Here is a 17,367-nt window from a genome sequence, read left to right on the forward strand (position 1 = left end):
TTGACATTGTGACTCAGAAGCCTCTTTTGCAAGCACATAATTGAGCTGTGAAACTTGTAACACAGCAGCAAAGCGGGGTATTAAAAGATTTCTTATGCCAGTAGCATGATTGTTTTTAAGTACACTAACACCCATGTTTTTATATAGTTGAGTAAATATACCATTTTACTAAGCAATCTACCAGAATCATCACAGTGGAAAAAAAAAAAACAAAAACAAAAGGCCCCTTCATGTTTTCCTGTCAGGAGAACTTTTTTTGTATGTGAAAAGGGGAAGTTGGGAGACTGGAGAGAAGGCTACGTGATTAAGGCCATTTGCTGCTCTTGAAAAGGACCCAGGTTCATTTCCCATATCCACCATTCACAGTTGCTTGTAACCCAGTTTGGGGGAAATCTGACACCTTCTTCTGGCCTGCATGGGTGCCTGCCTGTACACAGTGTACATCTGTATGCTAGTGTACATGCACATATACACAAAAGAATACATCAATAAGTATTTTTAAAAGAAAAATGGAATAACTGGTCTTTAAATTTTTATCTGATATGTATCAGTGTTTTGCTGCATGTGTGTGCATAGTGCCCTAGGAAGTCAGAAGAAGGTGTTGGGTCCCTAGGAGCTAAGGGCAATTGTGAGCCACTCTGTGAGTGGTGGGAATTGGACCTGGCTACTCTGGAAGAACAGCTAGTGTTCTCAAACACCGAGTCATCTCTGCAGCCCCCAATTAGCCTTTTAAAGAACCAGAAGTAAAGCTTATTTTTATAATGACATGAAATAAATGGTCTATTATCTAATAGTTCACCAGCAGAGTCTGCAGTAGCCGCCTTTCTCGAGGATGCAGCGTGTGTGTGATGCTAATATTCAGACGAGCCTGCCAGGGTGAGTGATGGGAGGTGCTAATAACTCCAAGTGGGGAGATGAAAACAACATATTGCACACACCTGCTCTGTGCTTCACGTTAGCCTCATCATATTACTGAATGAGTGAGTACAGTGCAGAGTGAGGAGAGTCAGAGGCCAAACAGCAGCCGAGCATGTGTCCTTGGACCTGGAAGCCTCAGTTACTGTGGTCCTCTCTTGACCTTCGACCTGGGGATGCAGAGGAAGGCAGAGCCTTTATCATAGTCTCTCCAGCGGTGTACTGGCGATGCTGAGCGTTTTATTAACCTCTATTTTCAATCCTTCTCAGTATTGCATTACTAATGTGTGTTTGTGTACTAATTTTGTCTGATAGCCTCCACCTTGTTTCCTCTCTTCATGTTTCTAGTGTTCTAGTGTTCTTATTAAAGTAGGATGGTCCATAGGCTAGTGAGGTACAAGGCTATGCTTTAAGCGGTTAGCGGACCTTTGTTGCTGAAAATGGTCAGGATTCTAAAGAGAAACAATTTAGCAACAAACTAGACAAAACCTAGGGATGGACCACGAGGCAAATCCTTATAAAGCCATGATGGAATCTAGGGAACTGATGGCTTGTGAGCCTTTTACCCAACAGAAACCTTTTCCTGGCAACTTTCATTTAAAAGCCAAGGACACATTGAGGTCCAAAAGAAACACTGTCCAGCCCAGGGATGCACCATACAAGGCTTTTGAAATGTCTTTCCTTTGTGGTTCCTGAAGCCCTCCAGGCTTAGTTTGCTTACTCTCCTTCTTTGTCACTTCCTAAGCATTGTCTTTTAAGGCAAACCATGTAAAGGGTAGCAAAGGGAGTCAATTTAGAACCAGAAGGAGGTATAACCAAAGTGGACATTTGAAAGATGCCTGCATCTGCTGTCTTCCCTGGTCTGAAAGCAAACTGAAGAAGATCTCTGAGACAAGGAACTTGGAGAGAGAATAGGATTTACCCAGAAGGCTCCACGAGGGCTCGTGATTCCCAGGGAGTCACAGCGACCCTCAGTCATTGCATTAAGCTCAAAAGAATGGACACTTCCAAAATCCAACGGAGAAAGTGTCTTCAGTTTACTATAGTTTCAGGAAATCAGTTAGATGCATGTATTTTTTTTTAATTCAGTGTCTCAGAAATCAAGTTGAACCACCAACAAAAAATAGAGTGAAGAAATGTTTGAACACCTCAGGGGAGAAACAAGAAAGTCCTTGATAGGGGAAAGAACACTGAAGTTTAGCCCTGACAAGTGGGACCCCTGCCACTAGCCTCTGTCAGCCCAAAGTGCTTCTGGGAAGACCACTAATAGAACAAGCAGCATGTAAACATCAGCAAGTTAAGTACTTGCCAGCCCAGTGGTTAGGAGTGGAAGTCAAGCTAAAGATTAAAGACAGCTTGACAAAATCCTACACGCAATCCAGCTGGGCTTTACACATTATGAGATGTGGTCGGACAGAATGAGGGTGTTTAAAAAAATTATTGCTATTATGCAGCTGGAGGGCAACGGACTGAGCTGGGGATGTGCCAGGAGAACTTGTGCTGCTTGTGTAGATAAACTTACAGGGCTTCAGCTTTCAACCCCATCCAATTCTTTCTGTCAGCCTCTCTTAACCTTGTCCTGTCCCTTGCTGAGCCCTGACATTTTCAGAGCAGAAGAAAATCATGTTAAATTTATGTATGAGGAGGGGTACACTCGTGTGTGTTGCTGGACTCGGGTTTTAAGTGTTTGGGCTCTTTTGATTAGTTCTGCCCTTGGTTTATTTTGTAGTCACAGAGGAACTCATAAACCAGTGTTGAGTAAGAGTCTTGATGCCGCTTCTTGTGTTCCTGGTCAGCACAGGAGCAGGCCTTCGTGGGGGCTCTGCGGAAGAGGCTCAGCCCGCTGAGAAAGCCAGGTGAGCTCATGCTGTTTGCCTAAGCCTGCTGGAGCCCACACTGCTGCTTCTGTCAGTGACTTAACCGGGATTCTGTCCAAGATTTTGTTTGATGAAAGAATTACAAAATGGATGATGTTAAAAAGTTCTGATGGAGGATTGTGAGCGCTAGGCTTGGAAAGGAGGATTTGGACCAGACTGTAGAACATCTGGGGCAGCTGACAGAGGAGAGTACATTCTTCTTTTTTCTATAGACAGGTAGTGGGGTAGTGGGGAGTCACTGAGGATGACTGAGAGGTAGGTCAGAAGCCAGGCGGAAGAGGGATACCTGTATCAGAGTTGTCAGGCAGGAGTGTTGTTGTAGTAGACTAGTAGTGTGAGCAATGGTTTTTGTTAGCCAGTCAATAGTAGTCTTGGGAGAACAATAGGTGTTGCCTCAAATCCCAACTCCCCAATAGTGTCTCAGGCTCACAGAAATGGTATGATAGGAGGATCATACAATTGTGTCTGTGTTCCTTTCAGACGGGAGATAAGGAAGATGCTCTGTGATTCATTAGTGATGTCTGCAATGGGTGAAATATTGGAGATGGTGGCCCCTCTCTGTGGAGATGTTATCCCTGGTAGACACACTCAGCAACACTGAAAAAGAAGTTTTAGTGGCCAACTGAATATGGAGAATCAGAATATTTGAAGAAATGTTATGATGACTAATAATGAAATCTTGACTGACCTGACTTAGCAAAATGACAATTAAAAGATAAATACCCAGCAACCACTGTTGGTTTGGGCTGGAAGTGGCCAGCGTAATGGTGATCATTGTACTCTTGTAATGGGGGCTGAAGAGCTTGAGAGGACTGCTGGTAAATAAGAAGAGATAACCAGAAACCACGCGACCCTCCTAGTCCCCAAGCCTGAATGTGTGGGCTTTTCACGTTTTGAGTCAGATTGCAGAAGGGAGATCACGAAGTGAGCTTGGCAGGTGAGTTTGGAAGCCAATGAGTATTAGGAGGTCTCTGGATTTGTCAAGATTCCATTGGTACTTTTTATTCTATTCAAATTTGTAAAAAGATTTTATGCCTATGAGTGTTCTCCTGTATGCATGTAAATATGCACCACATGCGTTCCTGGTGTTAACAGAGGCCAAAGGCGGACATCAGATCCTTTGCAACTAGACTTTTTCAGATGGTTGTGAACCTCAGTGTGGAGGCCAGGAATTGAACTCAGATCCTCTGCAACAACCCCGAGTGCTCTTAACCACTGATCTAACTCCAGCTCTCGTTATTAAATTCTTATTAAGCACAAATGTAGTAATTACCATGTTTTAGTGTCTGCTCTAGCTGTGTTGAGATAAATGGAAGAGTAGTGGAAAGAAGCTAGTTCTCTATTAGGGAGAAGACTCGGAGGAGTTAGGAGCTCACTCCAAATCTCACAGGTAATAAATGTCAGGCTGGGTCTTAGACGTAGGTCTGGTGGTTATCTTGCTGTGTGCTTTCTCTGTTATCGTATGCTATCTTCTAGAATATATATGATACAGACTTGAACTTTATATATAGAAATAAAGGATAAATGATGTGCATAATCTGACAGCATCATTTGGAGAAGTGGAGATGCTGACAGTACCCAGCTTTTGCCCTTTACATTTTGCCTCTGCGTTCAGACATTCATAAATATATTTAAACCTGTCTCTGAATATTTAGGTCATTTCTAGTCATTTGCTCTTATAAATAGGAAAAAGATGGTATAAATTAGCCAGACTGCCTAGGTTTAAATTCAAGCTCCACCACTTCTTACCAATGAGATCTTTGGTAAGTTTCTTAACCTTTGTGTCCCAGATTCCCTATTTGCAAAACGGGATGATAATGGCTTGCCCCGTGCAACTAGTGTGACAGATGCATGTGGATGGCTATGTAAGGTATTTAGCATAACAATTTGGCACATGGCAAGCTCATATGGGTAAGAACATAAGATGGGGGTCAGACTTCTTTGGGTTTATATTCCAGCTCCATTTTTTTTTTAGTTGTATGACCTTGGGCATAACCTTAGCGCCCCTGGGCTGATCTGGTAAGCCCTCTCATGGCTGCTGAAAGTTGGAGTGAAATGAGCTAATGAAGAAAAGTTGCTTTCACGGTACTTAAACAGAGGACACAATACAAGATCATTGTTTTCATTCTCACTGCCATAATCATTATAATTAGGATTATTGCCATAAAGAACATCATGTACATAAATTTTTGTATGTCTTTGTGACTGTTACCTTAGGGTAAATTCTTAAAGCAGAATTGCTGTGTTTCTTTTGACTTTGGAAACAAAATACGAAAACTACATTGTTTTGTATGTTGAAAGTAGTAAGTTTTTACAGAGTATGTAGTTGTTAGTCCTTACCAACTTCGACATAGCAAGGCTCCATAAGCATGTGTATTCTCTAGTGTGAGAGTTAAGAGTGGACACTGACCGTGATTGGTGTCATGGTAATTCAGCGTCAGCTTGACTTCGTGTGGATTCAAAATAAGAGACATCTGGGTGTGGTTTTGAGGGTCTTACAAAGACTCCTACCCCAGTAAGAAAAGTATGGATATTGATAACACACCATGCTATGGATTGGGAACCCACTGAATAAAAGGGAGACTGAAAAGGAGGAAGCTGGCTGAACTGCGTGGTCTTTCTCTCCCGCCTCTGACTGTGAGTAGAGTGGGGCCAGTCAATCCACGCTTCCTTCTGTAGTGCTGGACTCCCTTCCTTCCTTCAGTCTGTGTGATGAGGAAGTCATTCCTCCTTCAGTGGCTTCTGTTAGGTATTTTATCACAGAACGAGAAAATCAAGTACACATAAAGGTATGTAATGTGAGTGATGTCTTCAAAAAGGGACCCATCAGTTGGAGAAAAATAACTGGGGCTCAGGGAAATCAGAAAGGTTTCAGGAGACAGGTGGCAGTACTGGCTGCCGGTGATGAGTGGGGTTCTGGTAAATGAAGCTGAGGCGGTGTCTCGGCACTGAGAGCCTGTACTATACCATGGCTGTTTCTGGAAGGCGTGGGTGCATGGAGCAGGCCTTGGCTCTGGAGACCTTGAGACTGGCGAGGGCTTATCCTGTCCTCTCTGATCAGCTGCCCACCCAGAATCTCTATCTTCCTGCATCTTTGATTTCAGGCCACAGTCAATTTTGAGACTTCCTGGTTTCTCTCAGAAGCAGGATGCTATGTTGTGTGTTACTTAGCACGGATTCAGGCCACTGTACACATGCAGCTCTTGGATTTCTCAGAATGGAATTTCCTCCTAGGTTCTCTGATTATTTTCATCTGATTTCTTTAAAAAAAAAGAAAAGAAAAAACGCAAAAATGTTAATCTCCTGTTACAGTCTGATGGCAGAGCAGTGCCCACAAAGCTATTTTAATGCAGTCACAATTCTTAAGGTAAGTTGAAACCTTTTCCGTTGTGCCTTATTCTTCAGTGACAGTTGTGACAAATAGCTAGCATAATTCATTTTTTTATAGATGGTATAACTGGGAATCATATATAGCAGTTATGCAGTTTTTAAAGGAATTTATGAAGTTTCAACTTAGAATGCCGGATCAGATGTTAGAGCATTGCTGTGGACAAGAATGAAGTAAATTGTCTTCTGATCCAGTTTGTATAATAATGTGCAACCCCACTCACTAAGTTCATATTGGGAACTCGGCAGTGCCATCAGACGAAAATTACCTATATGAGAGTTGACAGTCATTCAGCCCAGCTTAGACTTGAACTCCAGAATTCAAAGGAGATATTGTACTCCGTATTTGCTGTTTAAAAATATAAAAAGTGGGGACAGGATCCTTTTATTATTTTTCCCACACACACCATTTTTAAACGCACAGTTACGCCAGTCTGCCATTAGCAAGTACTGTGAGCCTCCCAGGCTCTCTGCTCCCATCAGGGTTCCTTGTGACAAATTTATAATTTTGCGTCTTCTATCTGGGTCAACAGTTCGATTAATGTTTTATCTCCTGAGCCGAAGCACAGCACTTCTTTATAAACTTTATCTCACTCAAACTGAAGATTGCAAAACAAAGGGCGTTCTGGTTCTCTGAGACCTCGTGCGCACAGCCGAGCCTGCCGTTTCTTGAGTCCTCCCGGGGAGCAGAGCCCACAGAGCTCACCCTGTGCCTTGACTCCGAGTCCACTGAGCTCTAATTTGCTGCAGGTGGAAGAGTCTCCTCTTTAAATCTTTCCAACTGTATTAATTAAAGGGAGTTAGTTGTCATTATTGATCATTTACTAAGTTTTATTCATTTTTGCTTCATTATAGCACAGTAGGGGGCCATTTAATTTAATCAGAATACTGTATACCTAGTTTTGGCCAAAAGAAAGCATGGAGTAATATTTGTCAAGTGAGCGAATTGATCATGTATCTTACCTAAGAGATTTTTAATCCTTAATGTTTTGATCTTTAGTGGGTTTTTTTTATTTCAATTTCTTTAAAATTAAAACTCCCCTTTGTGTCAGGGCAGAGAGTGAACGCAGGGTCTCCTGCATATCCTCAAGTCACCAACTGCTGACTGAACCACCCTCACCACCTTCAGAACAAAGTAACTATTAAAAATTATTCAAAATATGTCCATCAGGCTGTCTGAGAGCTGTGTCCCTCTCTGTGTCTCTCTTCCCTTTCTTTCCAGCCTTGAGTAAGCATGGAGTCTCATTAGAAATATTTTTGAAATATGCTACATATAATAGGGTATATATCAATATTTTCTTCCATTTGTGTAGGCAGATTTATATGTTTGGCGACTTGAATCACAGACTGGGGAAATTTTATTTTAAATAGGTCTCATTATCCGACATGCATTGCAGTATAACTTTTCTACAACTCCCCTAAAACATTTCAAGCCTTATCATTAAAAATTCTCTTTAGTATTGCCAATCCTGACTATCTCCGCGAATGTTCCTAAAAACATCGTCAAAGGAATGGACATAAAAGAGGTTTTGAGTCCTCATAGGAACAATGGCCCAGACACCATAAAAACAGAAACCAGCTCCGTTGGCCTCCTCAGCCCCCTTCCTGTGCGTTTTCATTAAGGGAGCATGTTAGTTAGGCATGTGCAAGTTTGATTCTTACTCATTTAGTCAAGAACATTTTTTAGTCATCGAGGAGCAAAGCCTTTACTGGGGTGGCTTGAGAGGAACCAGAGATGCCACCAACCAGTGTCCCAGAAGCAGGCGGTTTGGCAGCTCTTCAGCGGCTCTGTAGTTTGGAAGCCTGACTTGTACTGAGAGGTGCTGGCCTGGGATGGCAGAGCAGACGTGGTGAAGAGACTGATTCTAAATGTGATCCCGGCACTTCAGCATCTTATTGGAAACAAGAATACAATTTAGAGTGCACAGAAGGATCAATACTTTATCTACTACCTCTTTGTAACTAAAATATTATGAATCTCACTTGGACGTGCTAGGGTAGCGGATTGAAGAGGGCTCATGTCTGAGCTCTGGTAAGCTAGACTTTGGAGTTGATAGCCTTCCCTTTATTGTTTATGCTTTGCTATTACATAGCTGTGTGCATGGTCATATATCATTGGATAATGGAGCATATGCTAAAATGAAAATTTGAATTCTCTGGTAAGGTTACTGAAGAGGCAGAGGGCTGGCGTGGCCTCTCTGGAGCAAGTATGAGAAAGGCACTTTGAAAACGGGTCCAATTTGCTTGCATTTTAACATTACAACATCCTTAGATACTTGGAAGCTGGAACCGAGATCCCTAACGTAGAAGGTATAATACGGGGTCTTGTGTGCGACACGTGAAGCATGCACAGTCTTCTCCTTCACATTCTTTACATACAGGAGCAATGCTTGGATATTTGGAGAGGAAGCAGTGTGTGACACAGTCACCCTGTACTTCAGGGGACTTGAGCCATGACGAGTACCAGACTAGGGCACTGAGCAAGCACAGGCAATGGCTTGTCCACAGCCTGGGTTCTCCATTGATCAGGGGAGCCATCACAGGCCTAAGAGATTACGATACTCGAGTACATGTTGGGCTCAAGGAACTAGAATCTTCTCAGAGAAACAGTAACAACAGGGACATTGGCTTGATGTAGATGGCAGTGACTCTTTCTGTTCTTTTCCAAATGACAGAGTCTCCAAACTTAGAGACATGAGCATGAGGTTGGGCAGAGGGTGAGGGTCCTCAGTCATATTGCAACTCAGCTCTGTTGCTTCCTAGATGTTCGAGTTACCTTGGGCCTAGTTCTTATACCTTTCTGCCATTTAATCTTCTCATCTATAAAGTACAGTTGATAGCGGTCCCTACTTGGCCACGTTTTGTAATTACTCAAGGAGCTAATAATCTACACAAAGTGCTTACGATAGTGTCTAGCAGGTCATACTGTTGTACACCCTAGCATTGATGATGCTGGTCGCATTATTCCCCCCTGAGCATTTGTAAAAGTGTGAGCTTTGCCCCAGTTCATTCATTCATTCACTTCCTGAGGAAAGCCCGAGCTGCAGACTGGTATTTTATAACCCAAGCTATCACACTGTACTCTAGGCCGACTGTAGGCTGCAGCTTTGTGCTTAGCTTCCCAATCTCTTAGAACAGAACTGAAATTCCACTTCAGTGCAGACCTGGTAATTGTTTTTTTTCTGGTCATCTCGGATGATTTATGACCAGAAGCAGCAGTGTGACCCTCTCATAACATTTTTATCTAAGTTCCCCGAGAAGTGGATTTTTAATAAACCATTATCAATCTGGCATCGTTATCACCACTCCGTGGTGTGTTAATTCAACAACATTTGTGGGTCTCAGTTTATATAAAGGACAGTGGTAGAAACTGTGAGAACTCCAAGGAGGGTGAAAAATGAAGAAAGGATAATTCTGCTTGGGACGATGCACGGCCTGAAGAATAAGGGCAGAGTGGCTTTGGGAAGGAACGTTAGTGAGCCCAGGCATGCCGATCTCGGACGGAGCCTCCATAGATTTGGAAAAGGCACATTTTACTAAGAAAGGAGGAGTGTGGCTTCATGGAAGAGGAAAAGCAAGTGCAAGCAGTCTGGGTGTTCTGGGAAAGATCTGTGCTCGCGGATAGTGGATAGTTGAACAGCACATAGGCAAGCTAGGCACTTAGCAATTGTAAGGGATGAATTTGTATTTCCAAGGGACAGCGTCCATAGCACATCTGCAAATACAGGCACCAAGTGCAGATTATGCAGCCTCTAATTCACGGGATGCTAAGGAACTAGAGAACATCTAAGAGATACCTCCAGGCACAAAGCAGAGCTGCTGGCCCCAGGAACCACTTGAAAAGAGGAAGGAATTAGGAAATTTGTCTGTGGAGTCAGTGAGGGTTAAGCACACTTGGCTTTACAGTGTCTTTGCGGCTGTATTAGTGAACAAAATGATTTTCCATCCCTCATTCTCCCCCTCTGGAAAATGGTGCTGATGTTACTATAAGACAGGTTGCTTAAAACGTATAAGGATGAAAGAAATGAGGCAGAGGGTGTGTGTGAAGCTTTTAAACATTCAAGCATCTACAGAGTATTTAATGAATGGTTACTAGGAATAACTGACAGAGTACACGTCAAGCAGATAGACTTTCTTCAATTCACTGGTTCTGTTTTCCGTGAGATGCCGTGTAAATGCTCCCTGATGCTGTGCTTCGCTCAGAAGTTGGAAGAGCAACTCCCAGACTTATTTTTAGCTGCACAACTGAAGTGACAGAGCTTCTCATTCTGTCGGTGAGATCTACTAATCTTTGTAAAGGATTACATTGTGAATATATACATCAAGCTAGAACAGAAATCTAGTATTTCCCAACTTCTTGTTTTGTTTCATATGTATATATGAAACATTCTCATTTTAATTTTATTTAATAGGATGTTTTGTTAGTTATTTGAGAACTATCTTTATATTTACCTCCTTCCAAATCTACCCCATTCTTCCAACTCCCCCCACACACACTTTGTGTCCCCTTTTCTAATATACAGAACAATTTAAAAAAGGGTAGAATCCAAGAGTAGGCAAGGAGAGTCAATGAGAAAACTGAATGGGGCCTCTCATTAACCAGATGTTCAGAAACAAAGGCCCCACTGTGCTAAGATTCATACTTGTTCTTTCCCTACTGTGGCACTCGGTTTTAGTTTCAAATATTCAGACATTTATTTTAATTTCATACAGAGCAGTATAGTGAAAAGAATACAGATTGACCAAAAATTCTTTTACTTTTTCCTTCTGCCATTTTCTCATCTAAGGTTCCTTGATTTAAAAAAAAAAAGGAAGGAAGGAAGGAAGAAACCTTGAGGGTTGCTTCTGTAAAACAGGTACAGTCCATGTCACTCCAAAGTATTTGAGATTAGGGGAACTCTGAAGCACACCTGTCCAAGTGAGCCAACCCTGGAGTACCCATGATCCTTTCGGAGAATCCATGAACTCAGCCTCATCCTGACACTCGTAGAACAGTGTGCCAGCATCTGCATGAGCAGTGGTATGTAGGACTTACATATCGTTAGCCCACACCATCCCAATGGCACAGACTGTCCTCAGATACCCGTGCTCTTCACACACAATAGAAATGAGTGTCCTGATGAGGCAGACGACAGTGATTAATTCTGTCAGCTCTTGACATGTGTGTTTCTAGAGGTTTACGAAGGTGAAGGGCACACAGGCTTCTCTGGCCATCCAGGGAGGAGTGCTGGTGCATTTGCATTGTAAGCAGAACTAACTTGGTGTTCCATGCTGCATCATTTCCTCTTTCTCAACACAGTGACAACCAAGCTGGCTATTAAGGCTTATGTCTTAGGCAGATGTTTCTGGAAAATAAAGCGATCCCATCATTTCTAGGGAATAGTGGGCAGTACATATTGTCAGCAACAACATTCAAGCTTTGAATGGAAAGCCAGAATTACTAAAAAGCTTCACCGACCACTGTACACTTGATAGATTTCCTGAGACCTAGAGACGACTCTCCCGAGATCAGTGGCGTAGCGATGCCATGATGCTAAGCTATGAAACTGCCAGAAGAGCTGTGCATCCCAGTGAGTGGCTGGTTTCTAAGTGACCTTCGTATGATGCTAAAATTCACAGGTGGGTAAAAGACTCATGGACAGAGGTGCAGCAGTGGCCAGCTGACTTCCATGTGACAGCACGGGAAGGTCCTTGTCATGGCTTTAGGCACTACCCCAGTCTATCCATTAGGAAGATAACACTTACTGATTTTGGTGTAGTATCTTGTGCCCATCACTGTCACTAGGGACTACTAAGCCCCTTCGGTGTTCCAGCTCCATAGCCGTGTGGGGCTGGTGCTTTTGATACTGCTGAACACAAAGAGCTCATTACAACAGGCTAAAACAGCAAGCATGAGAACCCAGGTGTCTTCTAGGAAACCAAACAGTAGGAGACTTGCCAAGACTTCCTTTCACTAATCTCACCCCTTGGAAAATGTAGTTGTTTGTGCTAAAATGCCTTTGATAGCATGTAATGGATTTGTTATATCTTAATTAGATTAATAAGACTCAATTTCTTGTTTTGATTTCTAATGTGATGACAGTCTATATGCATATTCCAAGTAAACAGTTTTCTTTGAGGCCCTCAATTAACTTTGAATTTAAAAAGGACTCTGACCCCCAAGATGTACCAGCCACACCTCTAATGTGGTACAGTTAGATTTATGATTGTTCTGGCCTACCAGTGCATGAGATTGCCATCTGCTGACAGAATACGTAAGTACAGATATTTTTGAAAAAGCTCAGCTTGAAGTCTTGGATTATCTCTGAAACTTCTTGTTGGAAGTTTATCAAGAGAAATGAAAGACATCAGCTCAAACGTCCAAAGGGATATGTCTTAGAATATCATGTACCAAAATATTAATTTTCAAAAGGAAAATAAAAAACAGTTAATGAAATGCTCATTTTATAAGGCTCACACTTGTTCGTTTCTTATGTACCTTTATTAGTACAGAGCTCCTAGTCAATGTTGGTACTCTGACACATGGAGAAGTGTGGCGTTTTACTTGAGTGGTGTTCTGTCACCCATGATTGGCCTTTGGTCAGTCACTGATAGTGCTATAAACTTTCATGATCGTCAGTGCTTTAAGATGTGGGTTTTAGGGTCTTCTAGTGAAGAGCTTCAAGTGTACTGTCCACACAGCCCATGCCTCTGCAAACTCTATCTGATGTGTCCTACACACAGTCAACATGGCTCCCCTCCGTCTTCCTTGAGAACTGGCACATGCAGTGTGGGTGCACAGACCTGTAGAAGGACATACAGACAAAGGAGGCTAAGCCAGGCCGTGAGAGATGCAGCTGCAAGGAGCAGGCTCAGGAATAATGAGCGCTTATGCTATGGATCGGCTTCCGTGTGTCCGTGTTTGCATCACTGAGCTACGTGAAAAGGAAGGAACCTCACTGCATTTCCATTCAGTTAGAATGAAGGCCTACTGGCCAGTTTTTTGACTCAATTCAGCTGATTGTTTTCAAAATAACCTGTTCTTTTCAAACAGTTGTGCGTCGGGACAGCTGCACTCAGATGAAATGACTGCGAGCCTGTATGCTAACTACTGTACTAATTTTCTGCCCATCTTCACTATGTGCCTGGTGACCCTGCTGATGAATATTTTAGACATCTGCATGAATAATCAGACTGCCCACAGGAGAGCGGATTGCTTGTTTGTGGGGCTGGAAATACTGTTGAGATGATAGTGCAGTTCTGTGTACCCATGCGGGAGTAATACGCACCGAAGTATGGGCCCTTAATCCGGATGGTCTTTGAGCAGCCGTAGATGCCCTAAAGTTGGCTGCCAGATTTTACTTGTAGGTAACGGCACACGTTTGCTCTTTTGATAAAGCACCAGAGCCGATACCAGACTGTCGAAAAGGACTGTGACCATATAAAGGCTGAGAACCACTCGCTAACGGAGTGTTCTTAAAACCCCTCTGGGCTTTCCATCATTGGGATCCTCCCACTGAGTTTTGTGAGGCTCTTAACACATCATGACTTGGGGCTTATTTCTCAGGAGGCCCTGAGAGCCTCAGGAAGTTTTCAGTGAGGAGGTGAGTTGATGTGGTTGGGTTTTTTTCTTTTGTTTTGTTTTGTTTCTTAGGAGAGGTGGAGCTGGTAGTGGTGTCCTTGGTATGTTAGAGGTCTAAAGAACCAGGTAGGATGCTGTGGGAAACTGGTTGAGTAAAGATGCCAGGCCCTGAGGGTAGAGGTCAGAATGGAAGAGAAAGAATGGATTCGCTGTCATTGTAATCCTTGGGTTTTAATTGGTTGGTAATGGGGACAGGGAGAGAGTAGAGAGCAAGCAGGTTTTACAAGATGGCTTTCTGATGTGAGTGACCAGACAGACAGCAGAGGAGAAGGGAGATTACAAATTCTGTTTCATTGGTGTTGATTTGGAAGAGCTGATGGGAGACTGGGCCAGCAAGCCACCAGGAATTCCAGAGGATCTGGTGAGTTGGGCTGGCGTGGCTCATTTTGCGCAGGGTAAGTAGAGAACACTGGGGGAAGACACGAAGATACTGCTTGGGGTTCCGCAGCAGTAGTAATCTGAGGGGAGTGCAGGCTGGCAAGTGGCTAGGGAATGCCGCCCCCTCTTCTACTCCTGAGCTGAAAAGTGGGGTCTCTATCTTTCATGATCCTCCTTATTTACTCTCGGGGCATTCCTGCTCACTTTATTTTTATTTCTCAGTTGCTTTCGCTTAATTACTCTTAAAAAAATAACTGGAGTCTACCAGCAAATCGGTGTGTGCAGCCAGCAAAGGATGGCCTAAAAGTTCCCTCCTTTAATCTCTAGTAACCCTCATTTTAATTTGGAAACTGACGACCAAGCTTACATATTTGCCTTACACTCTTGTGACACAATGGCCAAGAAAAGTTTAGGGGGAAAACGTGTATTTGGCTTACAGTTCACAAGTGTCAGTTCACTGGGACTTGACTGTGTTCCTTTGCATGGAGCTTCGTGGCTGCCTTGAACAAAGAGCTGGAGTACTAATGTTGTCCTCAGTGGCATGTCCCCAATGTCCTAAATACCTCCCACAAGGCTCTATTTCTGAAGCTGCTACATGTTAAGGACAAACTTTTAATACACAAACGAGCCTTTGAGGGGCTCTCTGGCCCAGACAAGAACAGTATAGAAGCACCAAGCCCATTCAGCCTTGTTTTCCCACTGCCCATGCCCCCTCTTTGGCAATAACCATGGAGTCATGGTTGCTTCCAGTCGGTCTCACCCTGTCCTCCAGGAGTCACGTAGAACCCGGAGGATGTGTCACATCCCTTTAATGGCGTTTCTCGTACTTACGTCCCAGTTCTCTGACTTCCTCATCTCAAATGACCTTCATCTTTATCGACTTTAGCTGTGCACACACATGCCACACCTGATAGATCTGCGCCACTCTCGGCGTTTCAAACTCTATTAGCCTCTCGTTGAAGTAGCCTTCCAACGCACACCCACCGTTATACTCTCCCATGCTCTTCTAGAAACTTCCCATCTTCCTCTTTCGTTCTTTGGCCCGCCCCTGTTTTCCATTGTGGGGACATGAGAGGGAGCAGGCTGGCCAGCCCCTTCGGAGACCCAGTGTCCCACAGTGGTTATGCTTGACCTGTACATCTCTTTGCACAGCGCTCTTTGAGAATTTCCAAACTAGGTCCTTCCTTTGCCATCTGTTTTCTCCTGCTGCTTTGAAGTCACTGTGCATTGTTAGGAAACTTCACAAGAACTGGGGCAATTGGATCAATAAATGTGTTGAATAAGGGAATTTGTCAGATTCTTCCCGTTCACCTGGGAGAAAGGGACCTTGGAAGGCTAAAGGCTTGCACTTCGTCTTCCTTACATCTCTAGCTCAGTAGCTCAGCCCGTGTATTTGCGAATGTCATCTCGTAGTCCTCAGAAATTTGGGGCCATCTCTACTCAGAATGCTTTTATTAGAAAGCCATCCTTGGTGCCCATTTTTACCTCTTTATAGTTACAGTCTTGATAGAAATCTTGATAGAAAACTTCCCCTAGACATCACCCTTTGTGCGTTGGGGACTAGGCTGTGCAAATGCCTTTCTCTCGAAGCAGTGAGTGATATTTATTTATTTTATTTTTGTCAGTTGTTTCCATGGTTCATGAATTCTTTATTACAGTAGGGTCATCAGTCGGATGGAGAATCATTGAAATCGTGGGTCTAGGACATTAGTTGGAATAACCTGAACACTGCACTTACCTTTTGGGCTCTTAATTTAATTTAAAATTAAATGGGTCTTATGATGGTAAGCCTCACAGATCTGCCTGAGGGCTTTCTGAATGGAAATGCGTGGCTCTGTGTAGGAGGCCCTTTTGTTCAGTTGGAGAGGCTAAAAAGTCTTTGCCTAAAAACGCTTACTGTTTGGAGAACACAACTAACTGAACATAATGTTAGCGAGAAGTTTCACTGGAGATTGAACCGCTGACTTCCAAGAATAGAGCAGAGTGAGCGAGGAAGCACAGTGTCTTCTGTGTTTTCCTAAAATACCCATGAAATTATCTGAAAAGGCAACAAATCCCCAGAAGTAACCACAGTGAGCACCAGGCGTGGAGCCCCTGCTGGGTTATGGGAGGAATTGTCTCATCTTCTCTGAAATCAGATCTCAGCTTCTGAGTCAGCACCCCCACCCCCACCAGACTCCTGCTCTATCTCTAATCGCAGAAACCTGCTCTCCTTGTCCTAGCCGGGTCTTGCTTTATCTCCACCATGACTGATGGTTTCAGTTGCTTTGGGAAAAAATTGCTAGCCTGCTCATTAGCTGATGTCCTCAGTCTCTTCATGGTACACAGCAGAGAGCTGCTATGATTCTACCCATCGGGTCTGGGCTTGCTCTGTGACGTTACATGTTCAGAAGCTGAGGGCTGGAATGTGGTTGCTAGCCAGGCTCTCACTCTGCTTCCGACAAGGGTATCTCCTTCTCAGTCACTGGTGCTGGGTAATCGCCATGACTCCACCATGGTGGGAAAGGGAGAGTGGGGTTTGGAGGTACATTCCTTCCAGTTGATCTCCCCGTCTTCAGACTAGTGACTGGCTCCCAAGTAAGCAGAGGATCATCAAATTGCATTTCCGGAGAAGGAGTCTTCAAGTGTAGTACACACTGAAGACCAGAGTCACCGAACTCAAGTTTGTTAAATCAGGACGCTAGACCTGGTGTTATGGATGAAGAATTAAAACAGAATCCTACCGCTTCAAAACCAGATTGAGGAAACGTAGCCCAGTCTTTGTGACAGGCTTGCCTTAAGACATGAACAGAGCAGCCCAGGCTTGTGAATGCCTAAAACACCTAAAAGAGGCTGTGTCTACCAACTGAAGACTGACAAGGGACATCCTACGACACCAATTAGAGTAGCTAAATAACTGTCCTTGTAACAAAAGACCATGAAGAAGGGTAACCAGAGAGGAGATGCCCAGGACACAGGTGACAGATTGGGGAGACACAGATCCACCCCGGAAGTGGTCAGGGTTATTAGCGAAGACAGACCAAGACAAATGAACCAACCGTGATTCAGTTTTCAGAGGTGAGGGGCCTGACCTCAGGTGTTGCGAGATGAAACTCTGCCAGGCAGGGTCTCGAATTATAGATTAACAGTGAAAAATATTGGGTGATGTCTTTAAACTAGAACCTGGCAGGGACACTAAGGGGAAATACA

At 43.6% G+C, this 17,367-nt stretch overlaps 1 protein-coding gene across 6 annotated transcripts in view; it reads left to right on the forward strand.

Moving 5' to 3' along the window:
* The window catches only part of Cadm1 (cell adhesion molecule 1), a 330,891-nt gene that overhangs the window by 162,298 nt on the left and 151,226 nt on the right, over positions 1 to 17,367 (forward strand). The gene's annotated exons all lie outside the window — the stretch shown is intronic.

Source organism: Rattus norvegicus, chromosome 8, assembly GCF_036323735.1.
Source record: "Rattus norvegicus strain BN/NHsdMcwi chromosome 8, GRCr8, whole genome shotgun sequence".
Classification (NCBI taxonomy): domain Eukaryota; kingdom Metazoa; phylum Chordata; class Mammalia; order Rodentia; family Muridae; genus Rattus; species Rattus norvegicus.